General features: G+C 35.7%; 1 pseudogene; it reads right to left on the bottom strand.

Annotated features, from left to right (window-relative positions):
- Positions 1-960: 960 nt before the first annotated feature.
- LOC114025715 overlaps positions 961-18661 on the bottom strand; it is a 25402-nt pseudogene continuing 7701 nt past the window's right edge.

The raw sequence follows: 18661 nt of genomic DNA, 5'->3' as shown, positions 1-18661 counted from the left end.
CTCTTCAGGTGAAGCATAATAGGTTCTTCTCCAGCCGATTATTTTAATGCTCTGAGTGTCTCTCTGTTTCAAGTGTGTTTCTTGTAAACAACCTATTGTTGGATTCTAGATTCAAGTGCATCCTGCTATCTGCCTCTGTTTTGTAGTGAGTTCATCCCATTCACATTCACAGATAAGATTACTAATTGTGCCTTTCCTTTCACCCAATTTCTTGTTTATCATTCTTTCTCTATGTCTGTCTTTTTCCTTCCTCTAAAGTCTGTTTTGCTTCTCACCACAGCCTTCTTTTATCACCCCCTCCTTTCTCTTATCCATTATGTCTCCTACTTCCCTGTTGGATAAGATAGATTTCTATTCCAGAAGGTAAAATAGTCAATAAAAGAATCCGCCAGTCACCTCCTGAAAGAGATCCCAAATTGAAAACACCAAGGAATATTGTAGCCAAATTCCAAATTTACCAGATCAAATAGAAAATACTTCAAGCAGACAGAAAGAAACAATTTAAATATCATGGAACCACAGTCAGGATTACACAGGACCTTGCAGCTTCTTTGTACACAGTACATTCCACTTTGCATCATCTCTTGTATGACTTTCCAGGTTTTTCTGGTAGCATTCTGCTTATCATTTCTTTCTTTTTTTTTCTTTTTGGTTTAACAAATGTCTTGTTTTATGACATTTCTTGGATAATACTTTTATCACCCAATCCAAGGGTTCAGTCAGAGCTGATCATGATATCTTATGGCAGTTGCCCATGGTCTCCCTACAGCTCCATAAGCAGTTCCATTGGAATCAGGAGCACATTATTATTGCCTTTCCCTTTGTCCACATTTTGGTTAGGAATAACCAGTTTTGAAAACATTTGGGTCTGCAGCAGCTCTAGGCTGGATTTACCTTCTAGTCTTTTCTTGTTGGAATAATGGGAGACAGCTCCCATTAGCAGGGGTTCACTCCCTTCCTTCAGTGGCACATCACTAGGGGTTTGCCTGTGTAGTTGACATTATCCTTAAGCAGGGGGGAGCCCACAGCCATTCGAACTTTGTTCCATTTTAGACCTTTGTTTAAGATGGGTTTGACAGAGCGGGGAGCCCAATGAGTCAGATACCGATTGAGTTGGGGTTTTTTCTTGGGAACACATCTTTGTGGAAGCTTAGGCCTATGATTCAGTAACAGACCTGATCGATGAGCCATCTTCACACACTCCTCCACTTTCAGATGTTCTTACAAGCATAGACCTGTGATTCTCTGGGGCAGCATTCCCCCATTGGGCCAGATAAACTGACTTAGCAGAAGGACATCCACATAGTTATACTTGTGTTTCAGATTCCAACAACAGATTGGGCACTGGCCAGAGGGGTTAGGAGGATCTGTTGCCACCTTGGAAGTTTCTATGATTCGGCCTTCAATAATAGGCCTTCCGTTCTTGGATCTCCACCACTTCTCAGAGGCCCCAAGCTGGAGGCCGAGCCCAAATGACTTGAGCCAGCCCCTCTAGGAAACCTCGGAGAAGCTGCCCACAACCTGACAACAGTACCCTGAAGGCCGTTATCGTGAAGATCCTCTGCTTATCATTTCTTAATAGCACGGTAGTATCCTATCACACTCACATACCACATTTTGTTCAGCCATTCCCCAATTGATGGGCATTCCTTCAATTTCCAATTCTTTGCCACCAAAGAAAAGAGCTGCTATAAATATTTTTGTACATATAGGTACTTTCCCCCCCCCCTTTTTTTTTACCTCTTTTGGGATATAGATTTAGTAGTTGTATTACCAAGTAAAAGAGTATGTAGTGTTTCATATCCCTTTGGGCTTAGTTCCAAATTGCTCTAGAGATGGTTGAATTTGGTCTCAGTTCCACCAATAGCATAATAATGTATCATTTTTCCCACATCCCCTCCAATATTTGTCATTTTCCTTGTCTGTTCTATTAGCCAATGTAATAGATACAAGGTAGTACTTCAGAATTGTTTTGATTTGCATTTCTCCAATCAATAGTGAGTTAGAGCATTTTTTTTCACATGGCTGTAGATAGCTTTGTTTGCTTCATCTGAAAACTGATCATGTATTTTGATCATTTATCAATTGGAGAATGGCTCTTATTTTTACAAATTTGACTCAGTTTTCTATATGTTTGAGAAATTAGATCTTTATCAGAGAAACTTAATTCATTTTTTTTTCCATAGTTACTATGGCTATTTTTTCATAGTTACTATGTCTATGGTATTTCCCTCTATATTACACCCTAATTTATTCTATTCTTTCTCCACTTTTACCCTGTCCCTCCTCAAAAGTGTTTTGTTTCTCACTACCTCCTCTCTCAATCTGTTCCCCCTTCTGTCATCCTCATTCTCTTATCTCCTCTTACTATTTTCCTGTAGGGCAAGATAGATTTCAAGACCCTATTAAGTGTATATATTATTCTATCTTTGAGTCAATTATGATGTGAGTAAGGTTCACTCACTCTTCCTCATCTCCCCCATCTTCTCCACTATAAATTTTTTTCTTGCCTTTTTTTATGTGAAAAAATTTGCCCCTTTACCCTTCTCCCTTTCCCTTTCTCCCAATGCAGTCCTCTCTTACCCCTTAGTTTTATTTTTTATATCATCCCTTCATATTCAAATTCATATGTTTACTACTCTTCTGGCCTGTTCTTTGGTCTGTGAGTGACCACAAGCACTCTTTTCTGCCCTGAAACTGTGACAAAGGTCCCTGCTCCACTGCAGCCTCAAACTGGTGTGTGCTAGTGCTCCTCCTTGCCCTGGGACTGCCACTCAGGGCTGTCACCCTGGGTCTGAGGATGAACAAAGCAATAGAGTCCTAACTCAGTGCTAGAAAAGAGACCCCTCCAATCTCTTTCCTAACAGTTGTTTAATCCCCTTACTGTCTGTGGGCTGAGACTATTACAGGAATTCTTGCTGGACTTTTTCAATTCACTTTTTTTTTTCCTTTGAGGCTTTGCTTACTGATCTTTAAACTTCATTTCCTTCTTCTGAGTTTGTGTCTTAATCTTCCTGTGGTTACATAGTAGCTTTTAACGGTTAGGTTCAGATTCTATTTTTTTTTTTATTATTGTTGATATTAGTTCATTTTCCCACCCTATTTATTTGGAACTTTATGTTAATATTGGACAATGTACCTGGCATAAGGTGTCATGTTTCAGGCTTTTTTGCACTACTATTTTCAGAGGTAGTTCTGGAGATTTAGAATTTTTTTGTGTTTCCAAATTGGTGTGATCTGCGGAGAGATGTGTTCATGGCACTCTTGGTCTGCTCTCTGTTCCTTACCCAGAAACAGGGTCTGATCTCAAAGTCATTCTTAAAACAATATTGCTCTTACTGTATATAATGTGCTCTTGGTTCTACTCATTTCCCTCTTCTTTATTTTGTGCAAGTTTTTCTAAAATCATTGAGCTCATCATTTCTAATAGCTGATTAGTGCTCCATCACAATCGTATACTACTACTTATTTGACCATTCCCCAATTGATGGGCATCCCTGCAACTTTCATTTCTTTGTCACCCTGAAGAGAGCTGCTATAAGCATTTTAGAACATGCAAGTTCTTTTCCTTTTTCCCTAGTCATCTTTGAAGATAGACCTAGTTATAGTATTGCTGCATCACAGAATATAGGCAGTTTAATAGCTCTTTTGGCACAGTTCCAGATTGTTCTCCAAAATGGTTGGATCAGTTCACAATTCCACCAACACTCAATTAGTGTCCCAATTTTTCCACATCCTTTCCCCTCTACAACAGCCACATTCCCTCCACAACACCATTTGTTGCTTTCTCCTTCAATCATTTTAGCCCATCTGGTAGGTATAAAATGATATCTCAATCAATCAGAGAGACAAGTTTAATTCCTGCTTTTGATACTCAATGACTATATGACTCTGAGCAAGTAATTTACTATCTCGGTGTTTCAAGTAATTCTCATAGACTACAAACTGCAAAAGTTAAAGATTGCCATAGTAAATCCCTATCTCAGTAAAATCACTTAATATATGGAGGGGCATCCCCTCCAAAAAGCAGAGACAGACAGACAGACATAGACAGAGAGGGACAGAGACAGAGAAACAGACACAGAGAGAGACAGAGAAAAGAGAGAGACAAAGATCCATAGAGACAAGGACACACATATCCTTTATCAGCATCCTTGTTTAATTTGCATTTCTCTAATCAATAATGATTTAAAGCATTTTTTCACACAACTATAAATTGTTTTGATTTCTCCAATGGAAAAATGCTCATTTATATCCTTTGACCATTTATCAATTGGAGAATTATTCATATTCTTATAGATTTGTCAAAGTTCTTTATGTATTTGAAATAAACCCTTTAAGAAGCTGTCTATAATTTTCTCCAAATTTTCTATTTTCTTTCTGATTTTGGGTACACTTGTTTTATTTGATAATTTACAGAAGCAAATAAATATAATAACTTTGTATTTGACAAGTGGAAAGACTTAAGATTTTGGGATAAGAATTCAGTATTTGGTAAAAATTATTGGAAAAACTGGAAAGCAGTATGGCAGAACTTGGATGTAGACCACATCTTATACCATAAGGTCATAATTAATACATGACCTAGATATAAAGAGAGAGATTACAAGAAAATTAGAACATGGAACATATTACTGATCAGACTTAAATCAAATTAAAAAGTTTCTGTCATCCCTTTTTGACAAATTGCCAGACTTTTTTTTTTTACCATCTCTGATTTGAGAGATCCTGAAGCTGCTACTGCTTCTTTCTCCACTATTTAGTCACACCACTGGTATTTCATACACTTGGGTTCTGTGCCAGCCTGCACCTTAATGTTGTGAAAATCTCTCTTCCTAACCTCCTATGTTGTTTGGGCCAGAAAAAATGTCTCACTCTGAATTATTTTGGTTCTGTCACTCCAAAATTCTATGTGAGATGATATTTTAAAGCTATTTGGAGGGAATTGTTGGGAAAGCTCAGCTTTCTCTACTTCACCATCTTGGCTCCACCTCCAGAAGTCAAGTCCAGTTTATTTTTTGAGAGCTAGCTGATATAATTCTGCTGAAGTACTGCTCTACTGGGATAATATGAAAATAGAAAGAAGGCTGCAGTCAGATAAACACTGAAGTTGCTATTGGAAGCATGGATTCAATAGTGAGTTCTGTTGATTTTTGGGTAAGGCACTTGAGATGCATGTATGCATGCATGAGCACATGAATGTGAGTGTGTGTGTGCTGTCTATTATGTTAATTTTATTAAAAATGAACATATTTGTACATAGGAGGAAGGATGCTGATAAAGGATGTGTGTGTCCCTGTCTCTATGGATCTTTGTCTCTCTCTTTTCTCTGTCTCTCTCTGTGTCTGTTTCTCTGTCTCTGTCCCTCTCTGTCTATGTCTGTCTGTCTCTGCTTTTTGGAGGGGATGCCCCTCCATATGTTAAGTGATTTTACTGAGATAGGGATTTACTATGGCAATCTTTAACTTTTGCAGTTTGTAGTCTATGAGAATTACTTGAAACACCGAGATAGTAAATTACTTGCTCAGAGTCATATAGTCATTGAGTATCAAAAGCAGGAATTAAACTTGTCTCTCTGATTGATGCCAATTCTCTAGTCACTATCCCTCTCATTAGAACCATTATTGTCTTTAATACCTCAAATAAATTCAGTATAATCTCATTCATTTGTATATTCATAATAGAATATCAAGTAAAATAATGGGGAGGCGGAGAAAGTATAAGTGAAGGGGAAATAATATTTCCAGATCTCAAACTATGTTATAAATCACTAATTGCCAAAACTGTTTAGTATGGGTTAAAAAAAAATTAAAAACTTGATCAGTAGAGCAGGCTAGATAAGCAAGAAACAGGAACAATTCAACACTAAAACTCTGTGTTTCATAAGAAAACTGGGGGAATAATTATGTATTAAATAAGATCTGCTTTTAAAAAAACAACTGTAAAGTACACTCATTGGCAGAAAACAGATTTAGACTGACATCTTAAACCATATACCAGAAAACCTTCCAAAGTATATCTGAATGAACTATAAAAGGTCACATAATTGGGGGTGGTGAAGGAAGGAAATATATCATACTATATTGAGTAGGAAGATAACGGAAAATTCTTATCCAGATACGTAGAAAAGTAATCATAAAAAAAATAAAATAGATAAGTGATTATATGAACTAAAAGGGTTTATATTTAGGAGATTCAGATATTTCCAATAACATCTATTTTCCACCAAAATGATCTAAATACATAATAACAAGGGATGTGGATAAAAGACATGCATTAAAAAAACTTTCATTTTTAAAGGTTTTTTTATTTTAATAATTTTTTTTTATTTTTAACATGTGTTTTTAAAGCTGTGGGTTACAAATTTTCTCCCTTCCTCCCTCCCCAACCATCCTCATTGAAAAGGCAAGCACCTTGATACAAGTTATACATGTGTAGTCATGCAAAACCCTTCCATAGTAGTCTTGTTGTGAAAAACTAAGTATATTTCCTGTCATCCTATCCTACCCCCCATTTATTCTATTCTCTTTTTTGACCCTGTCCCTCCTCAGAAGTGTGTGCTTCTGATTATCCCCTCCCCCAATCTGTCCTCCCCTCTATCAACCCCTTGATCTCTTGTCCCCTTCCTCCCTTATTTTCCTGTAGGGTTTCACTCATTCCCTCTCACCTTCCCTCATTTCCCCTCCACTGTAGAAGTCTTTTCTTGACTGTTTCAGGTGAGATATTGTACCTCATTCTACTTCTCCCTTTCTCCTTCTTCCAGTATAATTCTCTCTCACCCCTTAATTTTATTTTCCAGATATCACTCCTTCATCTGCAACTCACCCTGTGCCCTCTATCTATCTATCTATCTATCTATCTATCTATCTATCTATCTATCTATCTATCTATACATACATATAATTTTTTCCTCCCACTACCCTAACACTGACAAAAGACTCATGAGTTACAAATATCATCTTTCCCTGCAGAAATGTAAACAGTTCAACCTTAATAAGCCTCTTATGATTTTTCTTTCCTGTTTACCTCTTCCATATTTCACTTGAATCTTGTATTTGAAGGTCAAATTTTATATTCAGCTCTGGTCTTTTCCACAGGAATGCTTGAAAGTCCCCTATTTCATTGAATGACCATTTTTTACCCTGAATGATTATACTCAGTTTTGCTGGGTAGGTGATTTTAGGTTGTAGTCCTAACTCCTTTGCCCTCTGGAATATCATACTCCATGCCCTCCAGACTCTTAATGTAGAAGCTGCTAAATCTTGTGTTATCCTGATTGTGTTTCCACAGTACTTGAATTGTTTCCTTCTGGCTGCTTGCAATATCTTCTCCTTGACTTGGGAATTCTGGAATTTGGCTACAACATTCCTAGGAGTTTTCATTTGGGGATCTCTTTCAGGAGGTGACTGGTGGATTCTTTCCATTTCTATTTTGCCCTATGGTTCTAAAATATCAGGACAGTTTTCCTAGACAATTTCTTGAAAGATGATGTTTAGGTTCTTTTTTTCATCATGACTTTCAGATAGTCCAATAATTTTTAAGTTCTCTCTCCTAGATTTGTTTTCCCGGTCAGTTGTTTTTCCAATGAGATATTTCACATTGTTTTATAATATTTCATTCTTTTGGATTTGTTTTACAGAGTCTTGATTTCTGATAAAGTCACTAGCATCCAATTGCTCTATTCTAATTTTTAAGGAAATATTTTCTTCAGTAATCTTTTGTGCTTCTTTTTCCATTTAGCCAATTTTGCTTTTTAGGGCATTCTTCTCCTCATTTGCTTTTTGGACCTCTTTTGTCATTTGGGTTAGGCTATTTCCTAAGGTGTTTTTTCTTCAGTATTTTTTTGGGTCTCCTTTAGCAAACCATTGACTTGTTTTTCATGATTTTCTTGCGTCATTCTCAGTTTTTCCTCTACTTCTCTTACTTGTTTCTCAAAATCCTTTTTGAGCTCTTCCCTGGCCTGGGACTGATTCATATTTTTCTTGGAGGCTTTGGATGTAGGAGCTTTGACTTCATTGTCTTCTTCTGGTTGTATGTTTTGATCTTCTTTTTCACCAAAGTAAGATAATACAGTCTGACTCTTTTGCATTTCTTGCTCATATTCCCAGCCAATTATTTGAGTTTTAAACTCTTTGTTAAGGTCTGCTTCCAATGTGGAGAATGTACTCTCCTGCACTTTGGGGGTTTATACAGCCATTTTCAGAGATACTTCTAGGGACCTGTAAATTTTCAGTTCTTCCAAAGTGGTATAAGGGGCGAGGTGTTTCCTCTTCACCACCACAACAAGCTCCACCATGCCATTAGTGCTCCTCTTTGCCCCAGGACCACCCCTCAGAACTGTGACCCAGATCCAAGCATGGTAAAGCAAGAGATTCCTGCCTTAGCACTGGCAAAAAGATCCCTGCAATCCCCTTATGATCAGCCCCTCGAGTCCCCCTCAGTCTGTGGGCTGGAAACTCAGGAGGCAGCCGCTGCCCTGGGGGTGGATGAGACCTAGCTTCTACCTCTCACGGCAGTCACAGACTTTTCCCACTGACCTTCTAAGTTGTCTTTAACTTTCATGAGTTGAGAAGTCTGGAAATCACCACAGCTGCCCGCGATTCAGTCCTCTGAGGCCTGCCCCAGAGTCACTGCAGCCTGTGCACCCATTCCGCACTGTACTCCTCTCCCTGCCCAGCATGATATACCTTTCCGATCAACCATCCAGGTTGTCTTGGGCTGGAAATTGGTTTCACTCTGTTTTTTTGTGGATTCTGCTGCTTTAGAATTTTAGAGCTATTTTTTATAGATATTTGGAAGAGTTTGGGGGAGAGCTCAAGGAAGTCACTGCTTTGACTCTGTCATCTTGGCTCCACCCCCTCATAATCCTATTTTAGAAAAACAAATTAAACAAGCCATAGCTGAACTTCCCAAGAAAATGTCCTTAGGACCACATGGATTCACAAATGAATTCTGTCAAATATTTAAGGAACAATTATTTCTAATATTATATAAACTATTTGAGAAAAATAATTAAAGAAGGAATCCTACTAAATACTTTTTATGATACAAATATATTTTTGGTACCTAAATGTAAGAGTGAGAGAAAAAAAAGGAAGAAAACTATAGAGCAATTTCCTTAATTAATTTTGATGCAATTTAAAAAAAAATAAAATAATAGCAAGGAGATTACAGCAATATATCACAAACATCACACACTGATCAAGTGAGGTTTATATCAGAAATAAAGGGATGTTTGGATATTAGGAAAATTAACAGCATAATGGACCATATCAATGATACAAACAAGAAAAATCACCTGATTATCAGAATGAATTCAGGAAAAGCCTTTGACAAAAAAAAAAGCATCCATAACTATTAAAAACCAGTAGAAACATAGGATTTAATAGAGTCTTACAATGATAATTATTATCTATCTAAAACCAAGGTCAAACATCATCTGTAGTGGGGTTAAACTTGAAGACTTTCCAATAAGTTCAGGGGTGAAAAATGGTTGTCCGCTATCACCGCTATCATTCAATATTGTTAACTATAGCAACAAGGCAAGAAAAAGAAATTGAAGGAATAAAAATAGGAAATGAAAAAAAACAAAACTATCATTCTTTGTGGCTGGTATGCTTAGTGAAACCTAGAAAGCTAAAAAACTAGTTGAAACAATGAATATAAGCAAGTTTGTGGGATGTAAAAAAAACAACATAAATCATCAGCATTTTTATATATTACCAACAAAACCCAGCAGAAAGAGATAGAAAGAGAAATTCCTTCAAAGTGATACAGAAAATGTAAAATAATTGGGCATCTACCTGCTGAGACAAATACATGGATTATATGTCCACATATGTTTCACACAAATAAAGACAGATCCAAACAATGGTAATAATAATGTTTACTCATGGGTAAATGGAACCAATATAATAAAAATTAAAATTCTGTCTAAGTTAATTTATTTATTCAGGCCCATAACAATGAAACTACTCTAGAATTATTTTATAGAGCTAGAAAAAATAGTAACAAAATTCATCTGGAAGAACAAAAGAAAAAATATATTAAAGGAATTAATGGGAAAACAAATTAAGGAAAGCAACCTAGCAGTTGCTGATTTCAAACTGTATTAAAAAGTGGTAATAATCAAAATAACCTGATACTGGTTAAGAAATAGAATGGTGAATCAGTGGAATAGATTAGGTACAGTATATATAGTAGTAAATGACTTCAGTAATGCAATATTTGATAAGATGAATGATTCAAGCTTTGGGGGTAAGGACTGATCATTTGAAAAACATTGCTGGGAAAACTAGAAAGCAATTTGGCAGAAACTAGGCATAGATCAACATCTCACACCATATGCTGAAATAAGGTCAAAATGAATAAATCATTTAGACATAAAGGATGATCTCATAAGTAAATTGAGGAAGCGTGGAAAAATGTACCAAACTGAACCAAACGTGTTAAACTCAGTTATTTCCTAATAAATAAATGTTCAAATGATACAGATGGACAGTTTTCAGAAGAAAACAAATCTATTAATAATAATTTGAAAAAAATGCTCTAAATCACTGATTAAAGAATTGAAAATTAAAACAACCATTAGATAACACCTCACACCTGTCAAATTTGTTAAAATGAAAGAAAAGCAAAATGACAAATGATGTGGAAAAACTTGGACACTAATGCACTATAAGTAGAACTGTGAACTAGTACACTCATTCTGAAGAACAATTTAGAATTATGCCATGGGAGGAGGGGAACTGCATATATGCTTTGACCCAGCAACACCACTATTAAGTCTGTATCCCAAGGAGATCAAAGAAAAGGGAAAAGGGACCTTATATACACACACACACACACACACACACATATATATATATACACACACACACACACACACATATATACATATATATACATACAAAAGAGCATATATGTGTGTGTATATAAATATATATGTACACACATATATATATATATTTATACACACACATGTATGCTCTTTTTGTGGTGGCAAAGAATTTGAAGTGGAGGGGATGCATATCAATTGAGGAATGGCTGAACAAGTTGTATATAATCGTGATTGAATAATATTATGACATAAGAAATGACCAGCAGGATGGTTTTTGAAAAACCTGGGAAGACATATACGAACTGATGCAAAGTGAATTGAGCAGTATCAGGACAACATTGCATATAGTAACAGAAATATTGTAAGTATTACCAATTGTTAAAACTTAGCTTCTCTGATCAAGGCAAAGTACTATGATGAAAAATGCTATCTACCTCCAGACAGAGAACTAATGATCTTCTTTTATTATCTTTATTTTCATTATTTTTGTAACATGTTTAATATGGAAATATGTTGTGCATCACATCACATGTATAAGTGAATTAAAATTGTTTGACTTCTCAAGGAGGGGGGAAGAATTGGAGAGGAGAGTGTGAATTTAGAATTTAAAGTAGAAAAAGATTATTATTTTTATATATAATTGGGAAATATCTTACAAAATAAATTTAAAATTTAAATTAAAAAAAGCTAGTCTTGTCTGTCATGTTTCTTCCCTAAATGCCCTGCTTATTATTGTTTGTAATTTGTTTTTGAAGACGACCAATGACATCACAGGATAATGTCTTGACTCATCTGGTTATTGGATTTAAGTGAGATAAAGTTGCCAAAGTCATCAGTCTTACTCTGTCTTCCAGATTCTTTCAAGTCCAGTAGCAAGGCAAAAGTCAAGATGACTGGCTGTGGCCCAAGAAACATCGGATGACCTTGGTGTCTTTAATGTCTAACTAAGCTCTAAAAGTACTCCAGAGCAAGCTTTAGAAGCCTTTATGGCCACTGGAACAAATTATTCTCATCCACTCATTCCACCTGGGAAGATCTTCACTTGGTGTAGACACCTCTTTAATTCACTGAAGGGTTTGAAGCCCGTTGGTTACCTTCAACTCGGTTTAGTTCATTTTCCATGACAATATACTGAGGCGCATCCTCTGTGCTTATTATAGTTTCTTGGAGTCATAGATGAAAGTTGAGTGCCAGGTAGACACCCAATGGTAGGTGATCAGGTAGATGAAAAGGGCTTGGCGAGCTCTCATACCAAAAATGCTAGTCCTTTATTTCCTAGTCTAAAGTTTTTATTTCTTTTTCACTTTTTTAATTAATTTATTTTGCTTTATCAATAATCACTTCCATAAGCCTTTGAGTTTTAAATTTTTATCTCCCTCCTTTTCCACCTCCCTCCCCAAGACAGTGCACAATGTGATATAGTCTATACATATACATTCCTATTAAGCATATTTTCACCTTAGTGATGTTGTAAGTAAGAATTAGAACCAATAGGATAACCACCAGAAAGAGGAAGCAAAACACAACAGAAGAAAAAAAAATAACAAATAGGATGCTTCGATCTGCATTCAAACTCCATAGTTCTTTCTTCTTTGTGGCTATAACATTTTCCATCACGAGGCCTTTGGAGATGTCTTAGATCCTTGTATTGCTGAGAAGGGTTAAGTTTATCAATATTAGTCATCACACAACCTGGCTGTTATTGTGTACAGTGTTCTCCGGGTTCTGCTCACTTCTCTCAGTATCAGACCACAAAGTCTTTTCAGGTTTTTCTGAAGTCTGTCTGCTCATCATTTCTTATAGCACAAAGTTATTCCATTGCATTCATATACCACAACTTGTTCAGCCATTCCCCAGTTGATGAGCATCTTCTCAATTTCTAATTCTTTGCCAGCACAAAAAGAGCTGCTATAAATATTTTTGTACATGCGGTTCCTCCTCCCATTTGTATGATCTCTTTGGGATACAGCCCTAGAAGTGCTATTACTGGGTCAAAGGATATGCACATTTTTATAGCCCTTTGGGCATAGTTCCAAATTGCTCTCCAGAATGGCTGGGTCAGTTCACAACTCCACCAACAATGCATTAGTGTTCCAATTTTCCCACATCTTCTCCAATATATATCATTTTCCTGTTTTGTCATGTTGGCCAATCTGATTGGTGTGATGTGGTACCTCAGAGTTGTTTTGATTTGCATTTCTCTAATCAATAGTGATTTAGAGCATTTTTTCATATGACTATAGATGGCTTTAATTTCTTGATCTGAGAACTGCCTGTTCATATCCTTTGACCATTTATCATTTGGGGAATGACTTGTATTCTTATAGATTTGACTTAATTCTGTATATATTTTAGAAATGAGGCCCTTATCAGAGAGACTGGTTGTAAAAATTCTTTGCCAATTTTCTACCTTCCTTCTAATTTTAGTTGCATTGGCTTTGTTTGTGCAAAAACTTTTCAATTTAATGTAATCAAAGTTACTCATTTTGCTTTTCATAATGCTCTCTATCTCCTGTTTGGTCATGAATTCTTCTGTTCTCCATAGATCTGATAGATAAATTATTCCTTCTGCTCCCAGTTTGTTTATAGTATCAACTTTTATATCTAAATCATGAACCCATTTTGACTTTATTTTGGTATATGGTGTGAGATTATGATCAATGCCTAGTTTCTGCCATACTCTTTTCTAGTTTTCCCAGCAGTTTTTGTCAAAGAGTGGGTTCTTATCCCAGAAGCTGGGGTCTTTGGGTTTATCAAATATTAGATTACTGTAGTCATTGACTACTGTGTCTTGCATACTTAACCTATTCCACTGATCCACCACTCTATTTCTTAGCCAGTACCAAACAGTTTTGATGATTGTTGCTTTATAATACAATTTAAGATCTAGAATGGCTAATTCACCTTTCCCTGCATTTCTTGATATTCTGGACCTTTTGTTCTTCCAAATGAATCTTGTTATTATTTTTTCTAACTCCGTAAAATAATTTTGTGGAAGTTTGATTTGTATGGCACTAAATAAGTAAATTAGCTTAGGTGGAATTGTCATTTTTATTATATTAGCTTGGCCTACCCATGAGCACCTGATTTTTTTCCCAGTTATTTAGATCTGATTTTATTTGTGTGAAAAGTGTTTTGTAATTGTGTTCATATAGTTACTGGGTTTGTTTTCGTCCTTAATTCTTGAAGAAGACTAATGAAGTCATGAGAGTCATGTCTTGATTTATGCACATATTGGATATAAGTGGGGCAGAGTTGTGCAAAGACATCAACCTCACTTTCTTTTCCAGAGTTATCAAAACCAGTGGCAAGAGAAAGGTTAAGGTGGCTGGTGATGACTCAGGATGCAGTGTGTGACCTTGGCCTTTCTAAATTATGATATTCTGCAGGTCTCCTTTATCGGGGTCAATGCTTATTCAATAACTGAGGACTAGGTAAGAATTGAGACAAAAGATGTGCCAATTTACCCTTACAAAGAAATCAGTCTGTGAGGGGAAAACCCTCAGAATTTCTGGCCAGAACAGAAAACAATTACCTTTTATACTCACTCAGAACCTAAACAATGAGCCATAGAGGCTTGCTTTGAGGCTATTATTGGCCACTCTGATTTGGATTTAAAGACCTAATCAAGTAGCTCCATTTAAAAGACAGTAGGCTTTTTAAAATACTGTCTTTTTAGAGATATATTTCAAAAAATCAAAAATGAAAACCACACAGAACTGAAAGCAAACTATCCTAGCTTTCATAAACACACACCTATACACATACACACACACACCTATATACATACATATTGTGTATGTGTAAGTATATGTATATATACACATATAATGTGTGTTTATGTGTATATATATATGCATATATGTGTGTATATAGCTATATATATTTATGTGCACATGCATTTCTATGTATATGTATATATGTGTATGTATATATGTGTATGTATGTATGTATATGTATATATGTATATATGAAAGAAGAAAAGAAGCAGAGAAAAGGCAGAAGAAGTAGAAGCAGCAGCAGCAGTAGAAGAAGAAGATAGCAGCTTTCCCCAATTTCTGCTCAAATTGGCAAGTTGGGTCCCTAGAGGGCAGCTATTACTATTTTCAGATAACACGGTAAAGACTGTTAATACAAAACATTTTCCTAATAACCTAGTTCACTGTTTCTCACAAATACACATATTATCCATGGCAGGAATAAGCTTAAACTTTGAGCATAATAATAGTGTGTATCTCACGTGTGTAAGAAATATGAGTTGCAATATTTAACTCACAACACCTACTTTGAAAATCCTTCTCTTTGTGCGGAGACTTCATGAATAACCCTTGTTGTTTGTCCTTCATTTTCAAAGAAGACCAGTGACATTATGAGGGTGATGTCTTGACTTGGACACAAATTGGATATGTGAGATAGATCTGTGCAAATGCATCAGTCTCATTCTCTTCTCCAAAGCCATCAAAGTCCAATGGAAAGAGAAAGATCAAGAAGACTAGCAATGGCCCAGGACACAGTGGGTAACCCTGGCCTTTCTAAATTAAGCTCTTTCCCATAACTCCAAATTATGTAGTATCCTGCATAAGGAGAAACTTTCTGGGTAAGTCTTAACACCATGGTTCAACTTATGATTTCTAGTCCCCATTTCCCATTATATTATTGCTCTCCCTACTCCCATTTTAGTGATACTAAAAGTAACAATAGCAAAAAAAATTGAATATTATTATAAGTGATGATAATAATGATGACTGTAGATTTTAAAAACTATGAATTTGGGGGATTAGATAACTATGGATGATAAATTATTGTAGGTAAACGCATAAGAGATTGATGTCTAATGAGGTACAAGTGTCCCTTCCACATTGCAACTTTTGCTACAGCAGTTTTGATATATTGTGGGTTGACATAAGAAATTAAATGGGAATTTTTGGGGGAGTTTTGTGGAAGCCACAGATGACTCATGAAAGCCAGCAGATGACAGAGAGCTTATGACCAAATTTTACAATAAGGTATGATAAATATATGGTAAACATAAAAGAAAAAAATATATATAGACTTTTTCTCTGGTATGAAGGGAGGGTCAAAAATCATACCCAGATTTTCCACATCAGAGGAGTACTGCATCCCTAATGTCTGTGATGTGGAAAGGATAAATGTATATGCTCATGAGAAAATATAACTACAAGTGGAGAATGAGTTGCATTGAGTATTTTTGTGCCAGTTCAGGTCAACAAAATTTTAATTCTGTCTAATTATCACTTCTCAAAGCTGCCAAATTCTTACCTATGGATAAGAAAAAAATACCCCCAAAAGTCCATTTTTCCTGGTTTTGACAACATTAAAAAAAATCCTTACCTCATTCTTAAAACTGTAAGTGCCCTTTATCAGTTGAAGTGAATTGAAATCTATTTGTTAAAATCTGACTCTATGTTTACTAAGAATTATTAAATAATAGAATAAATAAAATCATTTTGTGAGATTGGAATTCTTGATCTTAAAATTTATCATCTTTTTTTAAAGTTGTAGAGTATGTACAAACATTAATTAAATTTAACAGACTTTTCTTAATGTTCTACTCTATGTCATGAACTGTATGTACAAATGGTTATAAATACAGAAACAAAAACACAATATCATCTGACCTGAAAGAGTTTACTTTCTACTGTGGCAAACAGATGAATAAATGTGAAATATGAACAGAGTAAATACAAGCTCATTTCAAGGTACAAAGCCTAGCAAATAATTTGGGGAATAAAGAAAATATTTTTAAAGGCCGTAAGATATAAGGTAAGACTTAAAAAAAAAGTTAATCATTCTATCATGTGGAAGTGAGAAAGGGAACATTTTAGATATGGGAGGAGACTGGGTAAAGGTGGAAGTAGAAAATGGAATGTTTTGTAAAAGGAAGAAGACCAGGTAGAATGAAACTGTTTATAGAATCAAACTAATGTGAAAGAAGTCTAAGAAGATAAGTTGTATTCAAATTGTGGCAAAGTTAAATGCCAAAAAGAGGAAGTATTTCATTCTAGAGGCAACAGGTAGCCACTAAAATTTCCTGAGCAAAGTGGAATTATGCAAACACATGCTCCAGTTCTATCAGCTTGGCAAAAGGGTGAAAAGTGATTTGGGAACAAGAGAAGCTTCTGGCACGGAGATCAATTTCAGATGTTACTGCAATAATCCAAATGAGACTGACTGAATTAGGGACTATATTATGGTTGCATCCATGTGAGTGGAGATAAGTATACAGATTAAACAAATGTAGAGTTTATAAGACCCGACAATGATTGTATGCTGAGAAAGGTAGAGGAGATTGAAACATCAAGGATAACTTCGAGGTCATGGACTTGTATGAATGCTTCAATGTTGATGATTAAACATATACAGAGGTATTAGGAATATGGATGAATTTAATGGGAAAGGTTATGAGTTCTGTTTTGGATATTTGAGTTTGAGATGTGTCTGCAGCATTTAGATGAAGTTTTGGTTTTTTTTTTTGGCAATTGGGATTAAGTGACTTGCCCAGGTCACACAGTTAGTAAGTGTCAAGTGTTTGGTCTGAGGCCAGATTTGAACTCAGGTCTTCCTGACTTCAGGGCCAGTACTCTATCCACTGCATCACCTAGCTGTCCCTGAAGTTGTTCAATAAGTATAGGTGATGAGGGATTCTAATTCAGACAGATTGGAGCTAAGTATAAAGATCTAATAGTTGTTTGCAAAGGTATGATAATTTAACTCACATGCACTGATGAGATCACCAAGATAAGTAATACTGAGAGAAAATAAAAGAATTCAGGATAGAGCTCTCTTATGCATTGGAGTAAGGTCATGAATTATGATTTGATAAAGGATACCAAGAGCCAACTGCCAGATGGGCAGAAGGAGAACCTGGAGAGAATAGTGTCATGAAAACCCAGCAGAGAAAATGCATTTAGGAGAGAAAGGTGTTCAGTAAATCAAATATTGTAGAGAAAAAAATGTAGGAGTAAAGAAGGGTAATTGGACTGAGCAATTAAGATATAATTGATAGATAGCTTTGGAGAAAATTGAGTGGTGATTGTGGAATCTTGACTACAAGGAGTTGAGGAGTAAATGGGATATGAGGAATGAAAAACAAAGTGAGAAAACAGCTTTTTTTCCCCTAGTAGTTTGGCTATGAAAGGAAATAGGAAGCAGTTTCTGGGGATAATAGTGTAAAGTAAAAGGTATTTTGTTTTATTTTTAAAGAATTTGAGACCTGGATATACTTTTAAGGATCAGGGAAATACCTACTAGATGAGGTTTATTGAGGAAAATAAGGGTTTTTGAGGAATTAAGCTCCCAGAATAGTGAAGAGAAGAAATAGACTAAAGAACACAGAGAGATTCCACTTGGTAGGGGAAGGTCCAACTCTTCTAAAATTAGAGTAAAGGAGCAGAGAATGGGAGATGATGTTAAATGCATTTGAAGTGTAGAATTGGAGAAGAAAGAGGTCACAGTGGATGGACTCAGTTTTGGTTTGTTTGTTTGGTAAAGTATGAAGCAAGGTCTTTTTCTGAGAGGGATGGAGGAATAATGTTTCTGGGCAGAGGAGACAAAAGTGTGGGACACATGCTCTCAGAAGTGAAATAAGGAGTGAAAGGCAAAATTTTAGAAGCAACTGATAGATAATAGAGATATATGTATAAGTATATTCATATGTCCACATGCAAATGTGCAATGATACACATGCATATATGTAGGTATGTATATGTAATACATGTATGTGTGTGTATATGTATGTATCTATCTATCTACAGATAGATAGATAGATAGATAGATAGATAGATAGATAGATAGATAGAT

Source organism: Vombatus ursinus, unplaced genomic scaffold (genome assembly GCF_900497805.2).
Source record: "Vombatus ursinus unplaced genomic scaffold, bare-nosed wombat genome assembly UNPS02014832.1, whole genome shotgun sequence".
Classification (NCBI taxonomy): Eukaryota; Metazoa; Chordata; class Mammalia; order Diprotodontia; family Vombatidae; genus Vombatus; species Vombatus ursinus.
This window is presented reverse-complemented; position numbering and strand designations above follow the sequence as displayed.